Source organism: Mesoplodon bidens (assembly GCF_964165515.1).
Source record: "Mesoplodon bidens genome assembly, chromosome: Y".
Lineage (NCBI taxonomy): Eukaryota > Metazoa > Chordata > Mammalia > Artiodactyla > Ziphiidae > Mesoplodon > Mesoplodon bidens.
Genome location: NC_138180.1, coordinates 53,092,741 through 53,120,252, shown reverse-complemented (window position 1 = coordinate 53,120,252; position 27,512 = coordinate 53,092,741). Strand labels below are relative to the sequence as shown.

General features: G+C 55.4%; 1 pseudogene across 1 annotated transcript; it reads right to left on the bottom strand.

Moving 5' to 3' along the window:
• Positions 1-31: 31 nt before the first annotated feature.
• Positions 32-26,608, bottom strand: LOC308609737 (putative bifunctional dTTP/UTP pyrophosphatase/methyltransferase protein; annotated as a pseudogene). The gene is made up of 15 exons: positions 26,463-26,608; positions 24,811-24,942; positions 23,648-23,695; positions 21,599-21,663; positions 20,797-20,858; positions 19,028-19,136; positions 16,782-17,169; positions 16,129-16,274; positions 14,516-14,596; positions 13,880-14,042; positions 10,630-10,817; positions 9,408-9,525; positions 8,471-8,614; positions 5,119-5,241; positions 32-1,232 (listed from the first exon to the last, which is right to left on the bottom strand). The product of its transcript is annotated as a putative bifunctional dTTP/UTP pyrophosphatase/methyltransferase protein (transcript).
• Between the last annotated feature and the right edge of the window lie 904 nt (positions 26,609-27,512).

The following is a 27,512-nucleotide window of genomic DNA, read 5'->3' as shown; positions in this document are numbered from 1 at the left end:
ATTTTTAAAAAATTATTTATTTTTGGCTGTGTTGGGTCTTCGCTGCTGAGCGTAGGCTTTCTCTAGTTGCGGTGGGCGGGGGCTACTCTTCATTGCGGTGCACGGGCTTCTCGCTGTGGTGGCTTCTCGTGGAGCACAGACTCCAGGCGCATGGGCTTCAGTACTTGTGGCACACGGGCTCTAGAGCGCAGGCTCAGTATCTGCGGCGCACGGGCTTAGTGGCTCCGCGGCATGTGGGATCTTCCCAGACCAGGGCTCGAACCTGTGTCCCCCGTGTTGGCAGGCGGATTCTTAACCACTGCGCCACCAGGGAACTCCCTAAAATATATCCTTACACCTAGAAAATTATATATAGTCTCTATTCTTGGAAGTTATGTATCTAACAGTCTGCGGTGGTTTTAGCTGGAAAGCTGACAGGTGAACTGTCACCACTCACAGGGGGCCTGTTTGAAAGGACCCCATCTGACATTCGGGGCATTTTTTTCTAACGGTGTACACGTAACAGACAACGTATACATTGCTACGCAGTCACCGCTGTACTCGCCTAGTCATTAAGAGAAGAGACACTTAGCCTCACACCGGTACCTGGAGGACGTTTGCAGTAAACAAGCATCTTGACCCCAGAAAGTTCCCCCCGCGTGAGCTCCCGGACGCGGTTTCACCAGGGACGGGGGCAGAGGTGGGTTCCGCCGCCCTGCGGGTCAGAGAAGGTCCACACGGCCGGGAGGGCAGAGGACAAACGCACTGAAAATACGAGTGAAGCCCTGGGGAATAGGGTCTAGATGCGCCGAGATCTAGTCACCAGCTAAGAGGGAGCGAGGGAGATGCTGACATCACCTGGGGACCTGGCCTGGCGCGCGCATCCCTCGCCGGCCCCGGGGTCCCCCCGGGCGCGTCCCCCGCGTCCAAAGCGCCACAGAGGCGCGGAGACAGCCGTGCTTTCCGCCTCCTTTAATCTGTCCGGTGACACCTGCCCTGCAGAAGCCCCTCACTCCCGGGCGCTGGGCCCCGCCGGGTTCCCGGTGCCCCTCAGGGCGCAGCTCGGGTGCCCAGGGCCACGCACAGCAGGGCCCCCGCGCGCGCCACCCGCACATCCCGGAAGCCGTGTCGCTGCAGGAGGCGCCGGTGCTCGTCGGGGCTCCGGGGCTGCCCCGCGCTCAGGGTCCGCAGTCGGGGGCTCCGCGACGCCCCCTCCTCCTCCGCCGCCGCTTCCGCCACCAGGAGGCCACCGCCTGGGAGCCAGAGACACAGAGACAGAGAGAGACGGGGTGGGGGAAGAGGCTCAGGACCCAGGCTGCGGGTGCCCCGGGCTCCCCACTGAAGGGACTCGCTGCAGGAAGACACGGACGGCAGGGATTCTGAATGCAGGGACACAGCTGCAGCCTCCCTGATGCCATAAGGAACCGCACCGGGACTTCCCTGCAGCAGCATCCGGGCGGACCTGCGTGGCACGGCGATGGCACCGGCCACGAGGGCGCCAGGAGCACGATTTTTTTTTTTTCTGACTTTTAATTGGTTCAGCGAGATTATCTTTTTTTTTTTTGAATTATACTTGATTTGCAATGTTGTGTTAGTTTTAGGTGTACAGGCAAGTGATTCCGTTATACATGTATGTATATAAATATATATATATTCTTTTTTATAGTCTCTTCAATTATAGGTTATTCCAACATACTGAGCAGAGCTCCCTGTGCTGTACAGTAGGTCCTTGTTGGTTCTCTGTTTCATACAGAGTGGTGTTTATATGTGGAGCTGCACTGCTGGTGCGAACAACCTACATGAGAGCCTTGAGAAGTAGAAAGTATGCGTGTGAGTGTGCACACACACCTGTATCTGTCCACCTCTCTGTATATGTGTTTTCAGAAGTGCTTGTGACGAAGGGGGAACCAAGCCGGGAGAAGATAAGCCTTGGGACAGAAAGCAGGAGGCAGGAGGCAGCTTACGCTTGCTTCTTCCTTCTTTTTGGGTTACCGGGGGAGACCCCCAGAAAAGGCACAAAGCAGGTGGGGGCACAGGAGCCCCAGCTCTGCACGTCGGTGACGGTAACTGGGAAAATTTTAGTGCAAAATCTCATTTGGGTTCTAAGCATTTAAGTAAACATGAAGTTAACAAAATTGGGATCATAGCTCCACACTATTAGGTATAAAATCAGCTGCAAGGATATATGGTACAGCACAGGGGATAGAGCCCATATTTTATAATAACTAAAAATGGAGTGTAACCTTTAAACATGGTGAATTACTATACGGTACACCTGTAACGTATATAACATTGTACAGCAACTATACTTCAATAAAAAGAATTGGGATCGGGCTTCCCTGGTGGCGCAGTGGTTGAGAGTCCGCCTGCCGATGCAGGGCACGTGGGTTCGTGCCCCGGTCAGGGAGGATCCCACATGCTGCGGAGCGGCTGGGCCCATGAGCCATGGCCGCTGAGCCTATGCGTCCGGAGCCTGTGCTCCGCAATGGGAGAGGCCACAACAGTGAGAGGCCTGCGTACCACAAAAAAGAAAACAAAAAAGAATTGGGATCATATGGTGTGCTCACTCTGTTTTCTGTCAGTTTTTATGTTTTTCAGACTCATGGATACACGGGTTTAGTAACTCAGCAGGCTCCAAAAGCCCTATATTAAAGGAGGTCTTTTTTTTTTTTTTTTTTTTTTTGGCCTTGCCGTGCAGCTGGCAGGATGTTAGTTCCCTGACCAGGGGTTGAACCCGCGCCCTCGGCACTGAAAGCGCAGACTCCTAACCACTGGACCGCCAGGGAATTCCCAGGAGGTCATGCTCAGTTCTTATCTGTGACCCCCACTGTCCCCAGGGTGCAGGGAACCTTTGCAATCCCAGCCACGGGGGTGGAGGGAAGCCCTGGTTGCCAGTGCCTGCCAATTTCTGAGCTCTAAGTATTTCCTCCACTGCCAATTTCACGCTGACAGCTTGGGATGAGCTGGCTGGCAGGACTGCTGAACATTTAACAAGCGGTTCTAGCCAGCAGGTCTAAGCTGCAACACACCCATGCCCCCCACCGCCCTCCAAAACCCTTCGCAGTATAAAGGCAACTTGGAACTGACTGTCCCCAGGTTCAGGGCCTGTCTCTGAGGCGGGTGAGAATCCAGCTCTCACATCTCCCGGCCCGGCCTCGCCCCCGGGGGCACACCTGTTTTGTGATTCCTTCCTTCTCAATTGTGTTCCATCCATTATGTGGGGACTCTGTTCTCGGGCTGGGGCACAGCAGGGAGCAAACAGGAACCGGCCCTCCTGGGGCCACATTCTTGGGGAGGGTACCCCGAATGTCCGTGTGATGCTCCTGTGACCACATGAAAACCTGCATCTCACAGGCTGCGTGGGTGTCCTGGGGAGGCTGGAACAAAATACTTAAAACCACAGACCTCCCTCCTCCCCCAGTCCTGGAGACCAGACGTCTGAGGTCAGGGTGTCCCCGGGCTAAGCTCCCTCCGGAGGCTCCAGGGGAGGGTCCTTCCAGCCTCGTCCAGCTTCTGGGGGCTCCAGGCGTCCCTGGGCTCGTGGCCGCGTCCCTCCCGTCTCTGCCTCTGTCTCCCCAGGGCTTCTCCTCTGTGTCTCTCCTCTTCTGTGTCTTAGAAGAACCCTGTCATTGGATGTAGGGTCACCCTCATCCAGGAGGACCTCATCTCAGACCCTTCCCTGCGTCACATCTGCAAAGACCCTGCTTCCAAATAAGATTCTAGGTGGACGTGAATTTTGGGGGGACCCTCTTCATCGTGCTACAGGGACCAACAAGAATGCCTTAACTACGTTGTTGCTCGGGGGACTAAAACTGGCTCATTTAAAAAATTTACTTAACCTTCCATGCTTTTATTAATATTTTCCTAGGCATTTCCCTGGTGGTCCAGTGGTTAGGACTCCACGCTTCCAATGCAGGGGGTGCAGGTTTGATCCCTGGATGGGGAACTAGGATCCCGCGTGCCGCGTGATGCAGCCAAAAAATATATATAAAAATAAAATAAAATAAAAGGGGATATATGTATACATACAACTGATTCACTTTGCTGTACAGCAGAAACTAACACAACATTGTAAAGCAACTATACTCTAAAGAAAGAATAAATAAATTTAACTAAAAAAAAAAAAGGCCCTTTGGGTACCCCAGATGGAGGTGCTTGTCGCAGCTTGCAGGGCTCAGACCCCAGGGCAGGGGCTGCAGTCGTACTGAACCACACAGGTCCTGGGAACAGGTCACGGCTATAGGACACGGGGCCCCAGGACGGCTGCCACATGGTTACTTCCTGCAAACACCACCTGCATGGACTCGACCCTCGCTCTGGTTTTTGTCCAAAATAAGAGGTCGGGAATGGGGGTCGTTTTCCTGAGAGGTGGAGAACAGGAGGGGCATTTGGGTGTTGAAAATGACCCCGGATTGTTGAATATTTTGTTTCATAACCGCAGAGAAGAGGCAGTGGAGGTGCCCCGGGAGACGCCGGTGTCGCAGGACGTGGAAAGAGAGCTCGTCTTGCGCCGCTGGACGTGGGGACCCAGGGAGGGGCCCGGGCGGCTTGGTGCCCTCGACTCCACGAGCCCGATGACCCACGTTGGCCCCGAGCGCCATGGGGAGAGGCTGGGTACCACAGAGCAGCCCGGAAAATCATCATCATCGGAGGAGGGAGACCCTGAGCCCGGCGGGGCCTGGGGAGGGACACGGCCGCGGGGCGGGGGGGGCATCCACGAGCCCGAGACCCCAGACGCTGGCACCATAAAGTTCAGAAACGCATCACTGACACCCGACAATCAGGTACATCCTCAGGGAGCCGGTAAACTGAGCCCCAGACGGCGGGCTGGAGAACGGGGGAGCTTCCTCTATAAAATGTACTCTTTTTTTTAAAATTGGAAACTGTCTTTATGTGTTAAAAAAGGCAAGTACGGGCTTCCCTGGTGGCGCAGTGGTTGAGAGTCCGCCTGCCGATGCAGGGGACACGGGTTCGTGCCCCGGTTCGGGAAGATCCCACATGCTGTGGAGCGGCTGGGCCCGTGAGCCATGGCCGCTGAGCCTGGCGTCCGGAGCCTGTGCTCCACAAGGGGAGAGGCCACAACAGTGAGAGGCCCACATACAGCCAAAAAAAAAAGGCAAGTACATGATGTGGTCTCACCTGGTTTGCAGCTGCTTGAGATCCGGCTCAGTAGCTTGTGGAGTTTGTCATCCGGCCAGTCCTGCAGAATTCTGGAAAGAACGTACAGATCTGCTTCCGGGAGGCTGTCTTTGAAAATGTCGCCTGGTTTAGAAACAAATGGGATTGAACCGTTAGGGCCACAGGAACTGGTCCTGCACCCGACGGAAAGGAGTTGCACCACGTTCTACAAGGGATGAAACCGAAAGAGACGCCGCCTGCAGTGGGGAGATCTGTGTTCTCCAAAGAAGAGACGTTCAAGGGCTGACCTGGGGACGTGCCCTCTGGAAACAGGGTCTCTGCGGATGAAATGAAGGCAAGGGTCTGAGGTGAGGTCCCCCTGGAGGACGGTGGCCCTACATCCAATGACAGGGTCCTTCTAAGAGACAGAAGAGGGGAGACCCAGACACAGAGGAGAAGCCCCGGGAAGACAGAGGCAGAGACGGGAGCCAGGCAGCCACAAGCCCAGGGACGCCCGGAGCCCCCAGAAGCTGGAAGAGGCGGGAAGGACCCTCCCCTGGAGCCTCTGGAGGAAGTACTGCCCTGGGACACCTTGATCTCAGACGTCTGGTCTCCAGAACTGGGGGAGGATGGATTCGGGTCATTTTAAGCCCCCAGTTTGGGGTCATTTGTCCCTGCATCTACCAAATGTGTATCTGTAACTGTGGACACAGACACCTTTTCTACTGGTTACTCCTAACCCTGCCTTGTTCCACAAAGGATTAGATGTAGCTCACATTTACACACACAAAACAAAACAAAACAAGAAAGAAAGAAAACATTTCGAATTGGCATGAAGAGAGAGTAAACACGGGGGTGCAGACAAGTCTGCACGGGGTGGCCCCAGACAGCTGCACAGAGATGGACAATATGCACTTCTTTTTTTTTTTTGCTTTCATGGTTCTCTTTCCTATACATGGTAAATCAGTAGCACAGCTTCCATCGTGCTGCTCCTAGACTTGAAGCTTTAGGGTGTGTCTCTGTCAGCTCAGGCAGAGGCAACAAAGTCCCACAGATAGGGGCTTCAGCAATACACGTTGATTTCTCATGGTCTGGAGGCTGCACATCCGAGATCAAGGTGTTGGCAGGGTCAGTTCCTGGGGAGGACCCTCTGCTTGGCTTGTAGGTAGTGGCCTACTCGCTGTGTCCTCACAGTGGAGAGAGATAGATGATAGATACATACATACATACTACATAGAAAGAACAGATAAATGATAGGTGAATGCATGGATGGAGAGATAGATGATAAATAATAGAGAGATAGGTAGACAGATGATAGATATATGATATAAAGACAGAGAGGTAGACAAATGATTGATAAATTGATAAATATTGAATAGATAGATACAGATAATAGATAAATGATAGATACATAGATGATACATAAATTGATAATAGATATGATGGATGGAGAGACAGATAGATATAGACATGTGATAGATAAATAGATGATAATAGAATAGATATGATGGATGGATACATAGATGACATAAACAGATAATAGATATTAGATAGATAAATAGATAGGATAGGACAGATAAATGATAGGTGGATGGATGCATAGATGATAAATAATAGATGATATACAGATAAATGATAGATGACTGATATAAAGACAGGTAGATAAAAGATAGATATGGTAGATGGATAGATAGCTACATTGATAGTTACATAAATGATAGATGAATAAATGGATGAATGGATGTATAGCTAGATGGTAGATATAATGCATGGACAGACAGATAGATGATAGATGGATGGATAGATAGGTATGGATGGACAGATAGATACACTGATAGATGAATAGGTGGATGGATGGATAGATGATAGAGAGATAGATAAACGATACACAGATAGATGATGGATGGATAGACAAATGATACAAACATAGATGATAGTTGGATGGATAGATGGATAAATAGATAGGTATGGATGGACAGATACACTGATAGATGAATAAGTGGAAGGATGGATAGATGATAGATAGATAAACGATACACAGATAGATGGATGGACAAATGATACATACATAGATAGATGATAATTGGATGGATAGATGGATAAATAGATAGGTATGGATGGACAGATAGATACACTGATAGACAAATAAGTGGATGGATGGATAGATGATAAAGAGATAGATAAATGATACATACATAGATGATGGATGGATAGATGATAGATAAACGGTACATACATAGATAGATAGATGATGGATAAACGATAGATACATAGATAGATGTTCCTGGTGTCCCTTCTCCTAAGGACGCAGTCTTGCTGGATTAGGACTCCACCCTTGTGACCTCCTTCACCTTAATTACCTCCAGATAAGAGTCACACTGGGGGTGGGGCTTCAACATAGGCACTTGGGGACACAATTCAGTCCACAGCAATGTGACTGGCTCTATTTTTTTAAGTAGGAAAGTATCAGGCGGTCGTGGGGCACAGGTCCGTCTAGCACATACACCCTCAGGCTGGGCCACAGTGTGGATGAGTCACCAGATGCCAAGAGTTTCCTTTCAATCCGGTCCCACCAGGAAGTCCTTCCTCACATCCACCCCAAGGCCTTCCTGCTGTAGCCCCCCCGTGTCACTTCCCTGTGAGGCCTGGGTCGCTGGTCGACATCTGCAGACGCCGATCTTGGCCCATGCCCATCCCCATCTGCCCTCCCACCCGGCTACTCCCCTCGCTGAGAACTTCAAACTCCTGTCCTCGGGGTTTGCAGATGCGCCCCTGTGTGCAGATGTGCACACACGCACCAAGATACACGCACACACACAGACACATACGCATATAGACACATCGACACACAGATACATACATGTATAGAGACACACAGATACACCAGTATATATGCACACACAGACACAGAAACACACAGAAACATGGATATAAGACACATACAGACACACAGAGAATACGCACAGATATACAGATACACAGATACAAACATATTCAGACACAGGAACATGGATACATACACACACAGACACACAAAGACAGAGCTACACACAGACACACGGATACATACATATGTATGTACATAGACACACAGAAACACAGATACACACATATAGACAGAAACACACAGAAACATGCATATATACACATACATACACACAGACCCAGATAGATACCCAGAGACACAGAAACACACAAACAGAAACATACACAGACATACAGACAGAAACACAGAGAAAGATGGCTACACACACGGACACAGACACACTCACATATACCGACACATACAAACACACACACACATCCGCTCTGTATATGACATAAATAAGGTCACCCAAATGCTGACACCCAGAGGACATGAAGCCACACTAACCTGGCACAAAGCGGATCCGCTCTGCCTGTCGTCCGCCACGCTGAAAGCCCCCAGAGAGCTCAATGACCTCTGGGAGGTCAAACACAGTCACCTGCAGACGCGGGTACTCCTGGGTGAGCTCGTGGGCCAGGATGCCCGTGCAGCCTGCGAGAAGCAAAGGCAGACTCTGGACCCTCCTGGCATGTATGAAACCCTTGGAGTGTCTCCAGAGTTCAGCTCTGGCAAAACCAAAACAATGCTCTCAGATGTGGCCTGAGGCTTGTGCCCTGAAATGAGGTCAGCCAGTGGGGAGATCACTGGTGTCTCAAAGTCGGGGCCTCGTGGGCAGGTGCTGGCCCAGAGCAGGTGAGTGGGGTGGGCACAGACTCGTGGGGAATCCTGGCAGCAAAGCTCTAGGGAGTTGTACTCTTCCCCGCCCCTTTCTGCTGCGGGAATGCAGACACAATGGCTGGTGCCACAGCAGCCACTCTGGGCCACCAGGAGGACAGGTGGGCAGAGGGTGGGGAAACGCAAGGTGGCATCTCAGGAGCCCTCCTGGACACCCACCCCACTACACCCCTTGGGCAGGGCAACTAATCCTCCTCCGCCCACTGTCCTGGGGAAAGGATTGGCTGGGATGGGGTGGAGGGTGTGTGTGGCATAATTAGACCTGATGCAATGGCAGCAGAGGGCTCCACAGCCCCTCCTCTACTTGGCAGCCACCAGGAAGGGTCCCATAACCTCTACGGGGGTCCTGGGCCATCCCTGGGACCTCCTAGCACTTGGGAATATCAGCCCAAGCCCCCGCACCCACCCTGGATATATTTAGGTCCTCAGATGGTTTGTAGAGATAAACCCATTCTGCAAGTCTTATTAGCAGGTAAGGTGCCCTAGATTTAATACAAGAGAAGAAAGCATGTAGCCCTTTGTACCCGACTCCTGGAGGGGGTGAATGTACCTCCCAGGTCGCAGGCAGAGGTGAATCGGGACAGGTCAAAGGCCGTGGCCACGTGGTGGGCAGTCAGCTTGCTGAGGCTGTGCATGGCCCTCATGAACTGCAGCGTCATCTCCCTGCTCTGGTGGTGGAAGCAGGGTCTGAGGAGACCCACCCGGAGCCCAGGCCGTCCTGCACCCGGGATGAGGTTCCACCCGGCACTTGTGTGGGTGGGGAGCTCAGCAGGGATCATGGAGAGGGGTCTGGGGTGGAGCAGGGCAGGGCGGGGAGGGGCCTGGGGTAGAGGAGGGTGGGGAGGGGTCCTGGGTAGGGCAGGGTGGGAGGGGTCTGTGGTAGAGGAGGGTGGGGAGGGGTCTGTGGTAGAGGAGGGTGGGGAGGGGTCCTGGGTAGGGCACCCCGTGCCCCCTCAGCTGTCGTCTCACTGAGGATGAGCTGATCCGATCGTTTACCGAGACCAGGGCTCCCTGCCCAGCTCCCCCGTGGGGTCCATGTGTGCTCAGGCCCCACCCGGGCGGGAGGGAATGAGTCCCTGGGGCAGAGAAGGAGGCCGGCAGGACAGCGTGCAGGGGACCCGCCTGGGCCGGACACTCTTAGGGCTCCTGAGGGTGGGCAGGAGGCGAGGGATGGGCAGGGAGTCAGCCGAAATCCCAAGGGGCGGGGGCTGCAGGCCGGGGCCCGAGGGGGCTGCTGCCATTTCACCCAGATTTGGGGCCTGGGGACCTCGGCATCTCCCGGGACACTGTCCCCTATGACCCCTCGAGACCCTCCAAGACCACCCAAGACCCTCAGATATCACCCAAGACCCTCCAAGACCCTCTGAGACCACCCAAGACCCTCCGAGACCCTCCAAGGTCAGCCAAGACCCTCTGAGACCCCTACCCTCCCACACAACAGTGAACAGGAGTCGTGGGTGCCAGGGGGCGGGGGAAGGGCCGGGAAGCCCTTTGCACACCCTGCGCTGCGCTGAGAACCAGGAGTCTGTGCAATGCAACGCCACGCAGGAAACACGGTGCCTTGATTCAAGGCAGCCCCTTCCTAGAAAAGCCCTCTTTTCAGGAGCTGTGACCAGCCAGCCGCACCCTCCCCGCCACGGCGTCCCCGCTGTTCCCCATCTGCAGCCTCCCACTGGGATTCCCGCGACAGCCAGAGTCTGAGATGTTTCCGTGCCCACTGGTCCTTTCGCAGCACAGATGGGGCGTGAAAAGGAACACGGGGGTTACAGTACCTGGGACAGGCATTCCCCCTCCATCGCCCCCAGAGCCCCGCGGGTCTGGTCTGCCCCCTCCCGCACGGCCAGGTCCAGACGTGTGAAGACGCCCCAGACGTGGGCGTCATTGTACTCGGCCAGGCCCTGGAGAGAGTGTTCGCCGTCTGACACCAGGTGCAGGGTCGCCACCTCCGTGTTGCTGTAACCTGAAAGGACAGGGCGTCGTGTGACAGCTCAGCTGACCACGGGGCGAGCCACCGCCAGCGTCATCGGGATGTCAGCACAAGCATCGTCTATCTGACTAAGTGCCAAGCGCACGGACGCCCACAGGCGGCCCAGAGAACGACACAAGGATGCTGCCCTTCCTCGAGGTGACCCTCCAAGCCCCTGAGACGGTCACTTGGCCAGGCTACAGTCCCCAGTGAGACGTCCCCGTCGGGGAGAGGGCGTGGTTTGGTCACGTGCTTGGCACCTGCAAGTCAGCGGACTTTGGGTAAAGGAGGTGACGGTAGGTAACGTGGGTGGGTCTCATCCCATCAGCTGACGGCCCTGAGAGCAGAGAAGCACCGAGCGGGCAGCCGCAGGGGTTCAGACGCGCCGGAGCCCAAAGGCACGGACAGCGACTGCTCGCAGCCCGTCTGTCCGTATCCCGCGGGGTCTGCCTCTCCGGAGCCCTGAGGGGTAGGGGGCGGCCCGCTCTCCTCCCACTTCCTGGCGGGCTGTCCATCCGGCCCGGCCCCCAAGGGCCCTTCCGGGACACCCCTACCTGCAGAACTGGAGGCTGCAGGCAGAGGGGACGGTGGCTGAGACCCCCTGTACCCCCACAGCCCCACGTAACACCGGTCATCGGACAGACAGAACGGCACGGTGTCTACGGTTCTCCTTTTCTGAACTTTTAAAAAGTTTATTGAAACCAACTGTCTATTCGGCACTTTATTTTTTAATTAATTAATTATGTTTATTTTTGGCTGCGTTGGGTCTTCATTACGGTATGCGGGCTTTCTCTAGTTGCGGCGAGCGGGGGCTACTCTTCATTGCGGTGCGTGGGCTTCTCATTGCAGTGGCTTCTCTTGTTGCGGAGCGCGGGCTCTAGGCACACGGGCTTCAGTAGTTGTCGTTCACGGGCTCAGTAGTTGTGGCTCACGGGCTCTAGAGAGCGGGCTCAGTAGTTGTGGCACACGGGCTTAGTTGCTCCAGGGCATGTGGGATCTTCCCAGACCAGGGCTCAAACCTGTGTCCCCTGCATCGGCAGGCAGATTCTTAGCCACTGCACCACCAGGGAAGCCCTATTTGGCACTTTACATGTTGTCTTTGTTTTGTTTTTTTGTTTTAGAAACTGAATTTTTACTGTTGCTTAATTTTCTTTTTTTCTTTTTTGTGGCGGCACGGCACGGCACGCGGGATCCTAGCGGTGGAACCGAGGCCCCCTGCAGTGGAAGCGTGGAGCCTTAACCACTGAACCGCCAGGGAAGTCCTCACACGTTTTTTTAAAGACTATTATCTTTAATTATATAAACATACATTTTTAAAACCCTTTTTATTTTATATTGGAGTATAGTTGGTGAGCAATGCTGTGCTGGTTTGAGGCGCACTCAGAGTGAGTCAGTTGTACGTAGACATGTATCTGTGCTTTTTCAAATTCTTTTCCCATTTAGGTTGTTACAGAATACTGAGCAGAGTTCCTTAATGATTGAGTGTTCTTAGTTCTGAGGCCTGGGGTCCTCAGAAGGGCAGTACCCACCCGCGCCCGCCCCACCCCAGGCCCCGTGCAGACACACAGGAGTGGCTTATAGGGCTCAGGTGAGGACCCTGCAGGGCGTCTGCCAGCAAGACTTCTAAGACGCTCCTCAGGTAGCAGGGATTGAAAGTGCGGACCTCGGACCCTTTCTCCATGTTTGGTCATTATTTTCAGTTGAGGAGAGGGACTTCCCTGGTGGCGTAGTGGTTAAGAATCTGCCGGCCAATGCAGGGGACACGGGTTCGAGCCCTGGTCTGGGAAGATCCCACATGCCGCGGAGCAACTAAGCCCGTGCGCCACAACTACTGAGCCTGCGCTCTACAGCCCGCGAGCCACAACTACTGAAGCCCGCGCGCCTAGAGCCCGTGCTCTGCAACAAGAGAAGCCACCGCGATGTGAAGCCCATGCACCACAGTGAAGAGTAGCCCCCGCTCACCACAACTAGAGAAAGCCCGCACGCAGCAACAAAGACCCAACGCAACCAAACATAATAAATAAATATATTTTTTTAAAAATGGAGGAGAACGTTACTAAGATGCTCTGGCTGGGGGGAAGTTCTGCATCCTGCGACCCAAATCTTTAGCGTGTACTTGTCCACCTCTCATATGAGGGGCGGCTCTGGGGGGCTTCCGCCAGCACCCTGCGTCCCTGCTCACCACAGAAAGGATGCTGTGTCTCCTGCTCTGGGGTCTTCTGAGCCCCTGCCTCTCTCCATCTGCTCAAGGACCATCCGTAGCACCCTCTGCTCTGAGAACACCCTCGAGAGCTCTGTGCACCTAGCAAACCCACACTGTCACCCTTCATCCGTCCATTTACCACGTCTGCCGTCTACTTCGTTTTATCTGTCTTTCTATCTATGCATCTACCTACCCATGTATTACCTATCAGTCATCTACATGTATGTGTCTCATCTAGTAATCGTCTATCTTCATCATCATGTATCCATGTATGTATCTATTTATTTACGTATCATCTAGCATTTGTGTATGTATCTATGTATCTATCATATCTATTAACTTTTTATCATGTCTATTCATCTATTATTTATCCATCCACCCATCTATTACCTATTTGTCCATTCACCATCCACGTATCGTCTGTTTATCTATCATCTATCTATCCATCCATGTACCTATCTATCATCTCTATTATCAATCGATATCTATCTATCCATCCATCCATCTCATCTGTCTGCCTATCTAAACAAATGAGTAAGAATAAACAGCTATCTATATGCTATGCACACATACATACCCTATGGGCTGTTTCTCTCGAGAACCCTGGCTGATACAGGCCCTCTGAGCACATAAAGAAGTCTGTCTCCTAACACACCACACACACACACACACGCACATGCACACACGCGTTTCCTCCGTCCATCCATCCCCTGCTCCTGAGCCTCTGGGGCATTCTTGAGGCAGAGGGAAGATGGATGGTCTGTCCTCCCCGCCTCGGCTCAGAAGCCACTGTCACTTGGTGACTTGGTCTCGCAGGCAAAGGTGCTGGGAAGACACCCAGGAAGCCCCTCACCTCTGTGCGTCTTCTCCAGTAAACCCAGGGCCGCGCAGACATCCAGCAGCTGCTCAGTCCTGCCCGCGCAGGCGTTGAGTTTGCGGGCGACATCCACGGCCTTCAGGGGGCCTTGGTCTTTTAACACATCAAACAGTTTGAGCTTGCAGGCCGTGAACAGGACCTGTCCGTGAAGAACAGTTACCGTTAGACGCACAACGTGACTTATCAATTCCTCTTTATTCCCAGGGACTCCAAACAGGGAGGGCAGGACGGTCAGAAACATCGAGCTCGTCAAGGGAAACTTCTGCAGAGGAGAGTGGGTTTAGGCTCCAGGTGGTACAAGATTTGCTCCAGGTAAGACCAAGTCGATGAACACCAAGCAGAGAAACTGTCCCAGCGGAGAAAGACCAAAGCACTGCTGTCAGGGGCTGTGTGGCGTCCCCGCAAGGTTCCTATGTCGACACCCCAAGTCTCAGGACCTCAGGATGAGACCATGTGGGGACGGGGCCTCTGCGCAGGACACACCCTCACGTGACACCGTAAACCTCCCTGGAGCTCTCACCTCATTGTGACGCAGACACCTCCAGGGGCAAGTAAAGGGGCACCTCGGGAAAGGGCCCCACCTGAGCTGCGTCCAGAACTACCGCGATTGACCTGGGGCGGGGTGTGGGTGACACTCACTCCAAGACCCCCGACAGAGCCCGGCTTGGTCGGCGTGGTCAGCCATTGGGAGACCTTTGTAAGGAGACCCGTGTCACACGAGGGTGGATGGACAGATGGGGAGGTATGTAGATAGGTGACAGATACAGACAGGTGATAGATAGGTGAATGGGTGGATGGAGGGATAGACAGGTAGGCAGGTGATAATAATAGACACGTAGATGATCTGTACAGATAGATGGAGATGATAAATAAATGGGTGGATACAGAGATAGGAATAATAATAGACACAGACGATAGATACAGATAGACATGACAGATAAGCAGGTGGATAGACAGATGGTAGATAAACAGAGATAGATACGGACAAATGATAGGAACGTGGATGGATGAACAATGGAGAGAAGATAGATGATAACAACACATATAGAGAGATAATAAATGTAAAGTATACACAGATAAGTAGAGGGATGGACAGACAGATGATAGTTATACAGATAGATAACCATAGGTATACATACACTGATGATGTAGGTAGATAAATATAGATAACAGATAGGTATAGATGGGTAAATGGTAGCTAGATTAATGGTGGATACAGAGAAGAGAGATAATGATATATATATATATATAATGATACGTATAGATAGATGATAGATATAGATAGACATAGATGATACATAGATGGACAGATGATTGAGAGATTGGTGGACAGATAAGTGATAGGTAGGGAGACGGATGGATGAACGGATGGACAGAAGGTAGATAGATGATAATAACAATAGATATAGGTAAATAGTAGACACACATAGACGACGGACATAGATTACACCTAGATCAGTGGATGGATGGACAGATGATAGGGACATAGACAGACGACAGTGACAGTATATATAGATTGATGCTATAGATGACAGACAAATGAGATGGATGGACGGATGGATGGAGAGATGCTAGATCGACAGACCGTGGAAGCACAGCACAACTCCACCGACTGCCAGCCTGACGGGCTGCAGCAGCGCTGTCTGCACCAGCATTTCCAGGTGGATCAGAGAACCTGACCTACAACGCAGCATAACCACCCTCTGTCCTAGGCACACAGGTCCCCTCTCCTGAGGAGGAGGTGACAGGAAGGTGGAGGGGGGAAGGTCAGGCCCCCAGTCCTTCCCCAGCCAGTGTCCTGTCTCTCCACGAGCCACTGACGCTGCCCCTGCAGGGCCCCAGCACTAGCAAGGCCGCCCCCTGCTCCAACCCCCAGGAGCCCAGAGCTGCAGGAGAGGGTCTGCTGGGGAAGGGGGAGGGCCGGGCCATGTGTGACAGCTGGGCGGGTGCACAAGTGCGTCCGCAAGAGCCACAGAGATGGTGGAGGCCGGCTGGATGGGCCGCTGCCCAACCCACTTCCCGTCGGGCCCCAGGCCTGGGGCTTCCCTGAAACACCTGCACACAGCTGCCTTGCACGTGGGCAACCTGTGGTCAAAGGTACCTGCTGGTTCCAGGAAGCATCGAGCTGGCCCAGTGCTGCACCCTCCCCTGCCCAGGACACCCTCTGGCTGGGACAGCTGCCCGGGATCCCGAGGCCACAGGACGATGACGACACACACACTGACCTGGTCTGCCCTGCAGGCAGCTGGTGTCCTGGGGGCCACAATCCACCTGCTGCCCGGCCAGCAGGGCTGCAGGGTCCCAGAGGCGGCCGCACGGCCAGCATTACAGCCCCACCTCCCTGGGCTGGGGACATAGTATGGGCCCCTCGCTGGGGTCACGTGGGCCCTGCTTACTTTCAAACACCCACACAGACCCCGCCCTGCCCCCTCCAGGCACAGACCACAGTTATGGGCTCAGTGGTGGCCCCAAAAGGATATGTGCATGCCCTGACCCCCAAAATATGGGCATGAGGCCTTATGTGGAAAGAGGGTCTCTGCAGAGGTGAGGAAGTGAAAGGTCTGAGACGAGGTTCCCTTGGATGAGGGTGGCCCTACACCCAATGACAGGGTCCTTCTAAGAGACAGAGGAGAGACCCAGACACAGAGGAGAAGCCCTGGGAAGACAGAGGTAGAGATGGGAGGGATGTGGCTACAAGCCCAGGGACACCTGGGGCCCCCAGAAGCTGGAAGAGGCGGGAAGGACCCTCCCTGGGGCCCTCTGGAGGGAGCGCGGGCCTGGGACACCTTGAGCTGTGGTCCCCGGGATGGGGGAGGACGGATGCCTGCGGTTTTAGAATCCCGTGTTGGGGTCATGTGGTCATGAATCACACAAGTACCTTGGATGCTTTGAAGCCGTCCATCAGCTCCAGGAGGCCCGTGGGGAACGGGGGCCGGCTGTCCGCCCTGTTAAGGGCTGCATCCAGTGCGCCTGGAGTCTGTGACCAGTCTGCGTCCGCCTGCTCGCCACCAAGGCCGCCCTTGGCGCTCTGACCTGGGTCCGAGCCACCTGCCTCCATGTCACTCAGGTTCTCAAAGGTGTCGACGGTGGGGATGGAGTCGTGCCTGACCTGCCGCAGGTCCTCGGGGCGGGGCGGGTAGTACAGCCGTGCCAGCTCCTTGCAGAAGTGGTTCAGGGGGAAGCCCACGACATTGAGGAAGTCCCCGTGCACGTACTCCACCAGCATCCCGCCCAGCGCCTGGATCCCGTAGCCGCCAGCCTTGTCCCTGGGGCGGAGGGTGGGAAACCACAGGGGGAGGGAAGAAGAGTAGAGAAGATGGCAGCGATGTTGACCTTCCTGGGTTCAGCAGACCTGCAGCCAGGACCCCTGCAGGGGAACCCGCCAACCTTGGACCGGGGTGGCTGTGCACTGGGGCGTCCGGGCGCAGATCCCAAGTGACCCCTCGGTCCCGCCCCTGGGACGTGATGAGGGGCACCTGGCGGCCACTCAGGAAGCTGCCCCTCACCCCAGGCCTGGCGCATGGCCACCAGCAGGCTCTCTGAGGGGAGGGGGATTGCTGTCAAGGACCCAGGCCCCTGGCTGTGCTCTCCTGCCACCTGCATCCCCGTCCCTCAGATGTCCATTCATGTGGGTCCTCGGCCCAGGTCTTCCCCGGGCGCCACTGCTGAGACCTCCTTACGGGGGAAGAGGGGCCTGTGAAGCCCCTCCCTCCGCCCTGACCCCCCTGCCTCTCCCGCTGTGCCAGCAACAGGGGCAGTGATCTGGGGCCCCTCCGGCAGTGAACCCACCCCCATGGTCCCCACGCCTGCGCCCACCCCCCAACCCTCGCCCGGGCCCTTTCCTGGGGGAAAGGGGACGGGGGAGCTGGCATGCCCTCTGGTTCGGCCACTTGGTCCTGCTGCAGCTGCAGCAGTGAACGGTCTGACCCTGCCTCTCGTTTTGGTGTGTTGTCCTGATCAGACACGCCGATACCCAGCAGCTCCGCTCTGGACAGCCGGCACCACCCAGAGCCCGGTGCCCTGCGGAATCCTAACTCACAACGCAATGGTGTCAGGAGGTGGGACCTCAGGGAGGTGATGAGGTCATGAGGGTGCAGCCCCATGGATGGGATTAGTGTCCTTCTAAAAGAGACCCCAGGGAGCTCCCTGGCCCCTTCCTCCAGGCGAGGACACAGCCAGGAGTCACCATCTATGAACCAGGAAGCAGCCTCACCAGACGCTAAATCTGGCCCCGCCAGGATCTCAGACCTCCAGCCTCCAGGACAGTGAGAAATAAATGTCTCTTGTTTACAAGCTCCCTGCCTGTGGTGCTTTCTTAGGACGCCAAGCAGACTAGGATGCCACAGATCGGAGGCTCCTGTGAGGACTCATCATCACAGAAGATGGTGAGAAGAGGGCCGGGCGCACAGCACACCCCTCACTACCCTGCAACGGGGGCCCCCACGCCCACCAGAAGGACAAGCCGGTCGGGGAGTTCCTTTGCTGTGGCTGCTTCCACAAGATCAATACCCCAGGGAGACTCTTCTCCCCTGCTTTTACCTTGAACAGGCCTGAGACCGGCTTTAACCAGCAGAACACGTGCTCGGACCCTCGGTCTCAAGAGCCCGGGGCTTCTGCGCTCACCTCCCCACGGCTGTCGGTGCCCGGCCCCTCGCGAGCACCCTGAGCCGCTTCCTGAAGGTACATGGGGAGGCTGGTCCCCGGGGCACCGTCAGACCCGTGGCGAGGCCACCAGCCACCAGTTGGCGCCGAGCCCAGCCCCAGCGGGGGTGGGGAGTGAAGCCAGCGAGGTTTCAGAACAAGCTGAGCCTCCGTGACCTTGAGAAGATTGCTGCCTGGACCCGGCGCGCTTTGGGGCGGTCAGTGTGACATTGGGGTCATGGTGACCTCTGCCCTCCAGGGACCGGCACTGGCTGCCCCACCATCATGGGAGCGGGCATGGTGTCCTGGGAGGGCTGCATCCACGGGACGGGGACCCCTAGGAAGGCATCCTTCCAGCACCTTCCAGGCTCCGGGGCACCGGGCTCATCAGGAGCACTGGCCCCCAACACAGGCTGAGCCACGCGCCCGGCATGCCTGCCGCCCACAGCGGGGACTCGGCACCACGGCTCCCAAGAGACTCACATGGGCTCCCCGCTGTGGATATACTCCCACAGCAGCTCCTCGGACAGCTCTGAGAACTTCACCGTGGTCTCCTCGTAGAACTCCGAGACCTCCGTGTCCAGCCGGCCGTCTGCAAGGAAGGGCCCCGCAGTGAGGGTACGTGGCCAGCACCAGGCCCCCGCGTCCCCAGGTTCTAGCCGCTGCCCTTGGGGGGAGCTGGCCTGAGCTTTGCGTGGAATTCACACACGGTCGTTAACGGTTCCTTTTAGACAAGGGCAAAGAGAAAGAATAAAACAGAAAAGAGGGCAACAGAATGGGCAAGCAGGAGAAAAAGCTGCCGCCCGCAGAGCCGGATGGCACGGGCCTCTGGTTTCTGTGCTAATTCATGGAGGAGAGTTACCACAGGGTCATGCTGCAGTCTACACGAGGCTTTCGGCTGTGGGGCTGGAAATGCCCCAGGCACACAGTACGGTGGCTATGCGTGGCGGCCAATCGTGAGGGCTCTCCACACCAGCCGTCCTGGCGTGAATGGTGCCCCCCAAACGTCATGCCCTCTGAAAACCTCAGAACCGGACCTTATTAGGAAACAGGGTCTCTGCAGATGTGATGAAGTGAAGGGTCTGAGATGAGGTCCTCCTGGAGGAGGGTGGCCCTACATCCAATGACAGGGTTCTTCTAAGACACAGAAGAGGAGAGATACAGACACAGAGGAGAAGCCCTGGGAAGACGGAGGCAGAGACGGGAGGGATGCGGCCACGAGCCCAGGGATGCCTGGAGCCCCCAGAAGCTGGAAGAGGCGGGAAGGACCCTCCCCTGGAGCCTCTGGAGGGACCACAGCCCTGGGACACCTTGACCTCAGACATGTGGTCCCCAGGATGGGGAAGGATGGATGCCTGTGGTCTCAAGCCCCAGGTAAAGGAACCGCACTGTCCAGCAAGTGCTTTCTCCCCAAAGAGCACAGGTTAAAGTCCAGGACGGACCAAGAGGGTAAGAGTAACCCAATCGCTAATTAGCAGACAGACGCGCGGTCACCCACCTATGGGATGTGCTCGGGGAGCCCAAGGACTCACACTCAGCCTCAGGGTCCTTCTTGGACCTAAAATGTCTTTTAAGCAGCTTTAAAAATTGTGCATTAAAAAAAAAAAAAAGGGCTTCCCTGGTGGCGCAGTGGTTGAGAGCCCGCCTGCCGCTGCAGGGGACACGGGTTCGTGTCCCAGTCCGGGAAGATCCCACATGCCGCAGAGCGGCTGGGCCCGTGAGCCATGGCCGCTGAGCCTGCACGTCCGGAGCCTGTGCTCTGCAACGGGAGAGTCCACAACAGTGAGAGGCCCGCGTACCGCAAAAAAAAAAAAAAAAAAAAGGCACTTTGGGACTTCCCTGGCAGTCCAGTGGTTAGGGCTCTGCGCTTCCACTGCAGGGGGTACGGGTTTCATTTCCGGTCGGGGAACTAAGATCCCACAAGCCACATGGCTCGGCCAACACACACACACACACACACACACAGAAAACACACCTTCCAGACCAAAAACCTCAAAGAAAGCATCTGGGCCGGTCGCGTTGGATGGGCTTTTATGACGGCCCCCGCCCCCCAGCATGGTCTCCATCGGGTGCTCAGGGTGAACCCCAGGATTTCCATGTGGGACCCTGACTTTCCCAGGAAGGACGGGAAGGCAGGGTCACGTGGAGCAAAGACAGAGCCGCCCTGCGGACCCGGGTCCCCGAAGACCCCCGGCTCCCCTCACGACGCCCGACTCCGGGGGTGGGGACGGGGACGGAGGTGGCCGTGGTACCTTTGCTGCAGCAGTGGACGATGGCCACGCCCGTGAACACACTGTGCTCCTTCCCGTTCAGCCTGCAAGACACGACGGGGCCCAGCGGGCGACCGTGTGGGGTGTCCGAGACAGTGCCATCCCTGCCACCACCGGGCGCGAGCCCCGGGTCCACCCGCCGGCCCCGGCCACGCGGCCTCCGGGGAAACCTTCCCGCAGCGACCGCGCAGGTCCAGGCGAGAGGGCGCTCGGTGCCCTCGGAGCGGGGCCTGGGGGATGGGGGGGCCGTCTCACGGGATGCAAGGACGGAGCACCTGGGCCCCGACAGGAGTCGCCGGCCACGCCAGGAGGACCCGGGTCCTGGCAGCTCTCAGCGGCTCTTTCTCAGGTCCCTCCGCTCTCTTGGGCGCGGACACACAGGGGGGCTGAGCCAGGAAGAGACCCTGAAGGTGGGTGATGGTGTGGCCCCCACCGCCTGCCCAGGGCCAGGGTTCTGGGACGCTGAGAGGGACAGGGTCTGCCTCCCATGGCGGGAGCTCAGGGGCACTGGGCTCCTGGGGAGACAAGTCAGGGGGAGTCGGGATGAGGAAGGAGAGGAGGGGCAGACACGGGGGCTCCCGGATGAGCCCATTAGGGCAAAGCCAGCACAGCGTAAGTTCGAGGGCACCGGCCCATCCTCGGACCTGAACCTGGAGGGGCTGCCGGTGGGAGATGGGGGAGGTGATGCACGGACACCCACACCCCACCCCAAGGAAGCGCGGCCCCTCCACCGGGCCCAGGCTCCATCCGATGCTTCCCCGTAGGACGGCCAAGACCCACCCACCTTGACAACATGTGGTAGGCGTCCTGCTTGTCCACAGGCTTCTCCAGGATCATCGCTCCCACCGCCTGCAAGGGAAACGGGAGGGAGAGCGTCATTTTCTGCTCCCTGGGCTGGTCTGTGCAAGCTGCGCTGTCCACTTTTTAGATTCACATTTTTTTTTTTTTAAGCAGGAGAGATTTGTATACCGTGAATTTCACCATTTTGAACTAAACTGTGTGGTACATTTCCAGGGTTGGACGAGGACCACTGTTGAGTCCCAGAACTTTTTCATCATCTGGAATACTCGATCCCCATGAGCTCCCCAGCCACTGACGCCCCTAACCCGCTCTCTGTCTCTGTGGATTTGCCTGTTCTGGACATTCCCTGCAAATGGAATCACACACTGTGTGTCCTTCTGGGTCTGCTTCTCTCACTGAGCATCCTGTGTTCAAGGTCCATCCACGTGGTAGCCTGTGTCAGAACTTCACTCCTTTTCATGGTGGAGCCATATTCCACTGTGTGCATGGACCCCATCCGTCCATCACAGGGGGGGATATCTGGGTTGTTCACACCTTTTGACTGTTGCGAATAATGCTATGAATATTCACGTACACATTTTTGTCTGAACACCTATTTTCAATTCTTTGGGGCCTATATCTAAGAGTAGATGTCTTAGCTGGGGCTGCCCGAGAGCAGTACAGACGGGGCGGCTTAAACAGCAGACATTATGTCTCCCAGTCCTGGAGGCTGGAGTCTGAGATCCAGGTCCCTCCCGAGGCCTCTCTCCTGGGCGTATAGACGGCCGTCTCCTCCCTGTGTCCTCCCGTGGTCGTCCCTCTGTGTGTGTCTGTGTCTAATCTCCTCTTCTTATAAGGACCCGATTCCTATGGGATCAGGACCCACCCTAATGACCTCATTTTACCTTCATCCCCTCTTTAAAGACCCCGTGTCCAAATACAGTCATGTTGTGAGGCCCTGGGCACTAGAACTTCAACATAGGAATCGGGCTGGGGGACACAAGTCAGCCCACAACACAACTGCTGGGTCATAGAGTAATTCTTCGATTAACATTTTGAAGAACCTGCACCGTTCACTTTTTACTTCCATGTAGCCTTAACCATGAACCAGAAATGATGTCTGATTCTCACCTGCACACAGGTAGGTCCCATCCACCTGGGCTGCACAGAAACAAATGCCACGTGAGGGCAAGGCAGACCCTGGGATCACCCCATCTGGCATTTTCCAACCCTGGATTCTTTTTTTTTTTCTTTTAATTGAGGTACAGTTGATTTACAATATTGTGTAAGTTTCAGGTATACAGCAAAGTGGTTCAGTTATACATATACATATATATATATGTATATATATATATATATATATATATATATATTTCAGATCCTTTTCCATTACAGGTTATTACAAGATATTGAATATAGTTCCCTGTTCTACACAGGAACTCCAGACTCTTTCAAACAGGTGGTCCCTCGCCTGGAGACCATGATGGTACCCTAGCCATGAGGCCCAGCATCCCTGGGAGATGCCTGCCATCAGGCCAGCGAGGGTCTCAGACAGACGGTTGTCACCAGCATGGCAGAGCTGCCGTACCGATCACTGTGACCTCCCACCAAAAAGTCCAACCCGCAGTGGCCAAAAGCCCTATCTTAGCGAGAACCGTTTCCCTCCAAAACATATGCCGAGGTCCTGATGCCCGGCTCTGTGAACAGGGCATTATTTGGTAATAGGGTCTTTACAAATGTAAGAAAACTTAAGATGAGGTCATACTGCAGTAGGTGGGCCCTCATCCATGATGACTGGTGTCCTTATAAGAAGAAGGAAACTGGGACACAGAGGAGAAGGCATGTGAAGATGGAGGCGGAGATGGGAGAGATGCGGCCACATGCCGAGAGAGAGAGAGAGAGAGAGAGAGAGAGAGAGAGAGAGAGAGAGAGGAGAGAGAGGCCTGGGACGGATTCCTCCTTAGGTCTTCCAGAAAGAACCAGCCTTGCCGAGGCCTGGATTTCGGTTACCAAGGACACGCCCGCCACACGGAGAGCCAGAAAGCAGACTCACCACGATGGTGTCTGCTCCGATGACAACATCAGGGGCCCGCAGGTCCTTCTGCAAGAAATCCAGACTCAGCTTTAGAAAGGACGACTCTGCATATCTTACACGTTTTCATGCCATGACGCACATGACACAGCATCGCTGCTCACTTGCGAATCCAGCCTCACTTTGGAAAGCAAGATTTCAGCGTCCTCGACACAGCAAGCAAGGAAGACATGACTCCAAGACACTCATTGGAAACCTGCACACAACCTTCTGCTCTGGCTGCACTTAAATTCTAACCTTTCCACGGCCGGAAATCAGTCCCTCCATGTTCATTGATTTATACCAATACTTCTTACAGCATTAACTTGAATATATGGGTCATATATGTTAACTGCGATTAGGTATTATTATAACACATAGTAACAGGTAAGCTACTTTAATTCTATATCATAAATGACACTATTATATTAATTAGTATATTATATAGTAACACACAGCAATAGATAAGCTACATTAATTCCATATCATAAATGATACCGTTACATTAATTACAAGAGTATATTATATAATAAGACCTAATAATAGATAAGGTACATTAATTCTATAGTTAATTCTATATCGTCAGCCATACTGTTATGTTAATTGCAATGATATATTACATAGTAACACTCATAGGAATGCAGAGGCTGTATTGTTTCTATATCATAAATGACGTTGTTATATTAAATACCATAGTATATTATATAGTAACAGTAGTAGATAAGCTAGGTTATTTCTGTATCATAAATGATGCTGTTATAGTAAACATAATATATTATATAGTAACAGTAACAGATAAACCACATTAATTCTATATCATAAACGATGCTATTATATTAGTGACAATAGCATATGACGTGGTAACACCTAGTAATAGATCAGGTAGATCGATTCTTTACGTAAATGGTCCTATGATATGAATTGCAATAGTACGTTACGTCGTAGCAAAGGAAGGGATAAGCTACGGTCTATAAATGATAGTATCACATGAATCACAGCAGTGTACAACGCAGGGACCCTCAGCTATACAGACGCTAGACTAACTGCATGCTGCAAATGGCACTTATTTATAACCCGTATGTTTAAAACCTGAAGACGCCCTCCTAGCAGGAGACCCAGGGAGAAGCCGAAGCAGAAGCGCTCGCCTGGTGCATCCTGCCGGCCACCTCCAGGGCCTTCTGCTTGGCCGTTTCCACGGCGTATGCGTACGGGGTAGAGAATGAGGCCTTATGCAGCTTCTCCTTGAACCTGGAAGGGACCACCTCGAACCTGAGGCCCTGAAACAGGACAGAAGGGGTCAGGAGGGTTTATGGGAGGAACCTGAGGATGCTGACGGATGTGCAGGCTCTGCAGGAACTGGCCTTTCCCCGCGCAGCCCGCCTCCCCTGACTATCTGGTCTAGGCACTGGATGCTGACCAAGCGCCAAGCCCCGGCCGCAGGGGGCGCGGGACTTGCAGAGGCCCCGGGGGGCGTTGGCGGGAAGACCTCTGCACACGCAGAGGCCAGCAGGGCTGTATTGATTGGGATGCTGGGGCCTGCAGCCGCGAGGGGTCAAAGGGCTCCCAGAGAGTCCCAAAGGCTTTGCCTCCACAGGGGTCAAACTACTGAAGTGACACCGCCTGCAGGAACTGCCACAAAAATGCCACTAACGAGGGCTGCGCGAGGGTGAATACGGCTGCTTTAACTTGGTCCCCTAACACGTGTGACCAGGCAGCCCCTGTGGAAGGCAGGTCATGGACACAGCGACACCCAGAGTGGGATGGGGACGGGATTGCGGGTCTTGCCCACAGAGGGTAAAACTCCCATCCCCACGGGGAACCCCGCGGAGCACCCAGCTGGCTCTTACTTTCTCTGCATCCCAGCGCTCTCCCCTCCATCACGGACCTCCCGCACCCCCAGGTCCCCCGGGACCACACTGTGAGCCCCCCTCGGGCTCTGTACTACCCCAGCCGTCCCGCTGGAGGTACGGACGGCACCCCTCACTCTGCACCTACGGCTCCTCTCCCCGCCCATGTCCAGCCAGGGCCGCCTCCACTCCCCTCTCCCCTACCCTCCCACGCCACACAGCACAGCACCCGCCCGACCTCCCCCGGGAGGTACAGGCAGCACCCCTTACTCGGCACCTACCCCTACCCCAGCCCACTCCCCCCACCCAGGCAGGGCCTCCCCATCGAGACCAAGCCCCCGCTGGAGCCTCTCTCGGCTCCTGGACAGACTCGGCTCAGGCCCACAGACCCCGGCCGGCAGGGCACCAGGTCTCCAGGCCCTGGCTGGAAGACGCTGGCCCCCAGATCAGGTAGACTCCTCCTTCCCCCGGGCCCACAGGCCTGGACCACGGTCACTAGGGTCCTGCCCCCTGTTCCCTCAAGGCCCCAGCCTTGCAGAGACCCCAGACCCCCAGTCACTAGGCCCCAGCCCTGCAGACCCTGGACCTTAGACCCTGTCATTAGGCCCCATCAGGAAGCCCCGGCCTGCACACCCCCACCCCCACTAGGCCGCCCCAGTCACTAGGCCCCGGCCCTGCAGACCGACCGACCCCCGTGCCCCCGCCCCCAACTAAGCCCAGGTCACTAGGACCCTCGGTCACTCATCTCCAGCCACCAGACCCTGCCCCCCCCAACACTGGACACTCCCGGTTACTAGGCCCCGGCCCTGCAGACACCACCCCGCCCCCAGCTAAGTCCTGGTCACTAGCCCCCGGGTCACTAGGCCCCTAGTGACTGGGCCCAGGTCACTAGGCCCGCCCCAGACCCCGGCCCTGCAGACCCCGGCCCAGGCCGGGCCCAGGCCGCTCACCGCGTTGCTGAGGATCTCCTGGCGGCGCGGGGAGGCGCTGGCCAACACCACGCGCTTGTGCTGCAGCTTCCCGATCACCGGGCACAGCACCATGGTGCCGCCGCGACCCGACCCAAGCTCGACTCCGCGCCTGCCACCGCGGCCCAGGCTCCGCCCCGGCTCCGCCCCAACCAAGCCCCGCCCCGGCCACTGGAGCTCCGCCCAGGCCTCACCCCACCCCATGAAGCCCCGCCCAGGGCCCGACCCTCCTCGGAGGAAGCGGCTCCGGATCGCTTCCGTGCTGCCCCGAACGAAGCCCCGCCCCACCCACGAAGCCCCGCCCGTACGCTCGCCCCGCCCCCGCCCGGCAGCCGGCGACGCGAGCTGGACGCCGGCTGAGGGCCTGGGGCGAGAGCGGTCTCCAGGTCCCCAGAACCCGGAGACCAAGGGGCACCTTGGGAGCACTGAGCGGGCGATGGGGAAAAAAAAGGAGTGTCCGTGTGAATCGGTGGAGGCGTCCCCGCGGGTGCTGTGGGGGACGGAGATGAGGGGTCCCCGGAGCGCGGTGGGGGGCGGATATGGGGGTCGACGGGGCGCAGTGGGCGTGCGGCACTTCTCAGCCTCAGCGCTAGTGCTGTTTGGGGGCAGGTCATTTTTGTGGGGCTGCCCTGGGCGATTGCAGGGTATTTAGCAGCATCTCTGGTTTCTGTCCACTAGATGGCAGTAGCTGCCCTCCAAGTTGTGGACAACCGACCGTCTGCGCATGTCCTATCCACTGGGGGACCGAATCGCCCCTCGTTGTGTGCCAGGGCTATAGATAGATAGATGATACATAGATAGATAGATAGGTAGATAGATAGATAGATAGATAGATAGATAGATAGATAGATAGATTAGGTGAATAGATGATTGATAGATACAATGGATGGATGGGCAGTTAGATGGACGGATGGCTACAGATACATAGATCGTAGATAGATAAATAGATGTTAGATAAATGCTAGATGGATAAATGATAGAGGTAGATTATTTATTAATATAGAGACAAATAGATATGACGGATGGATGGGT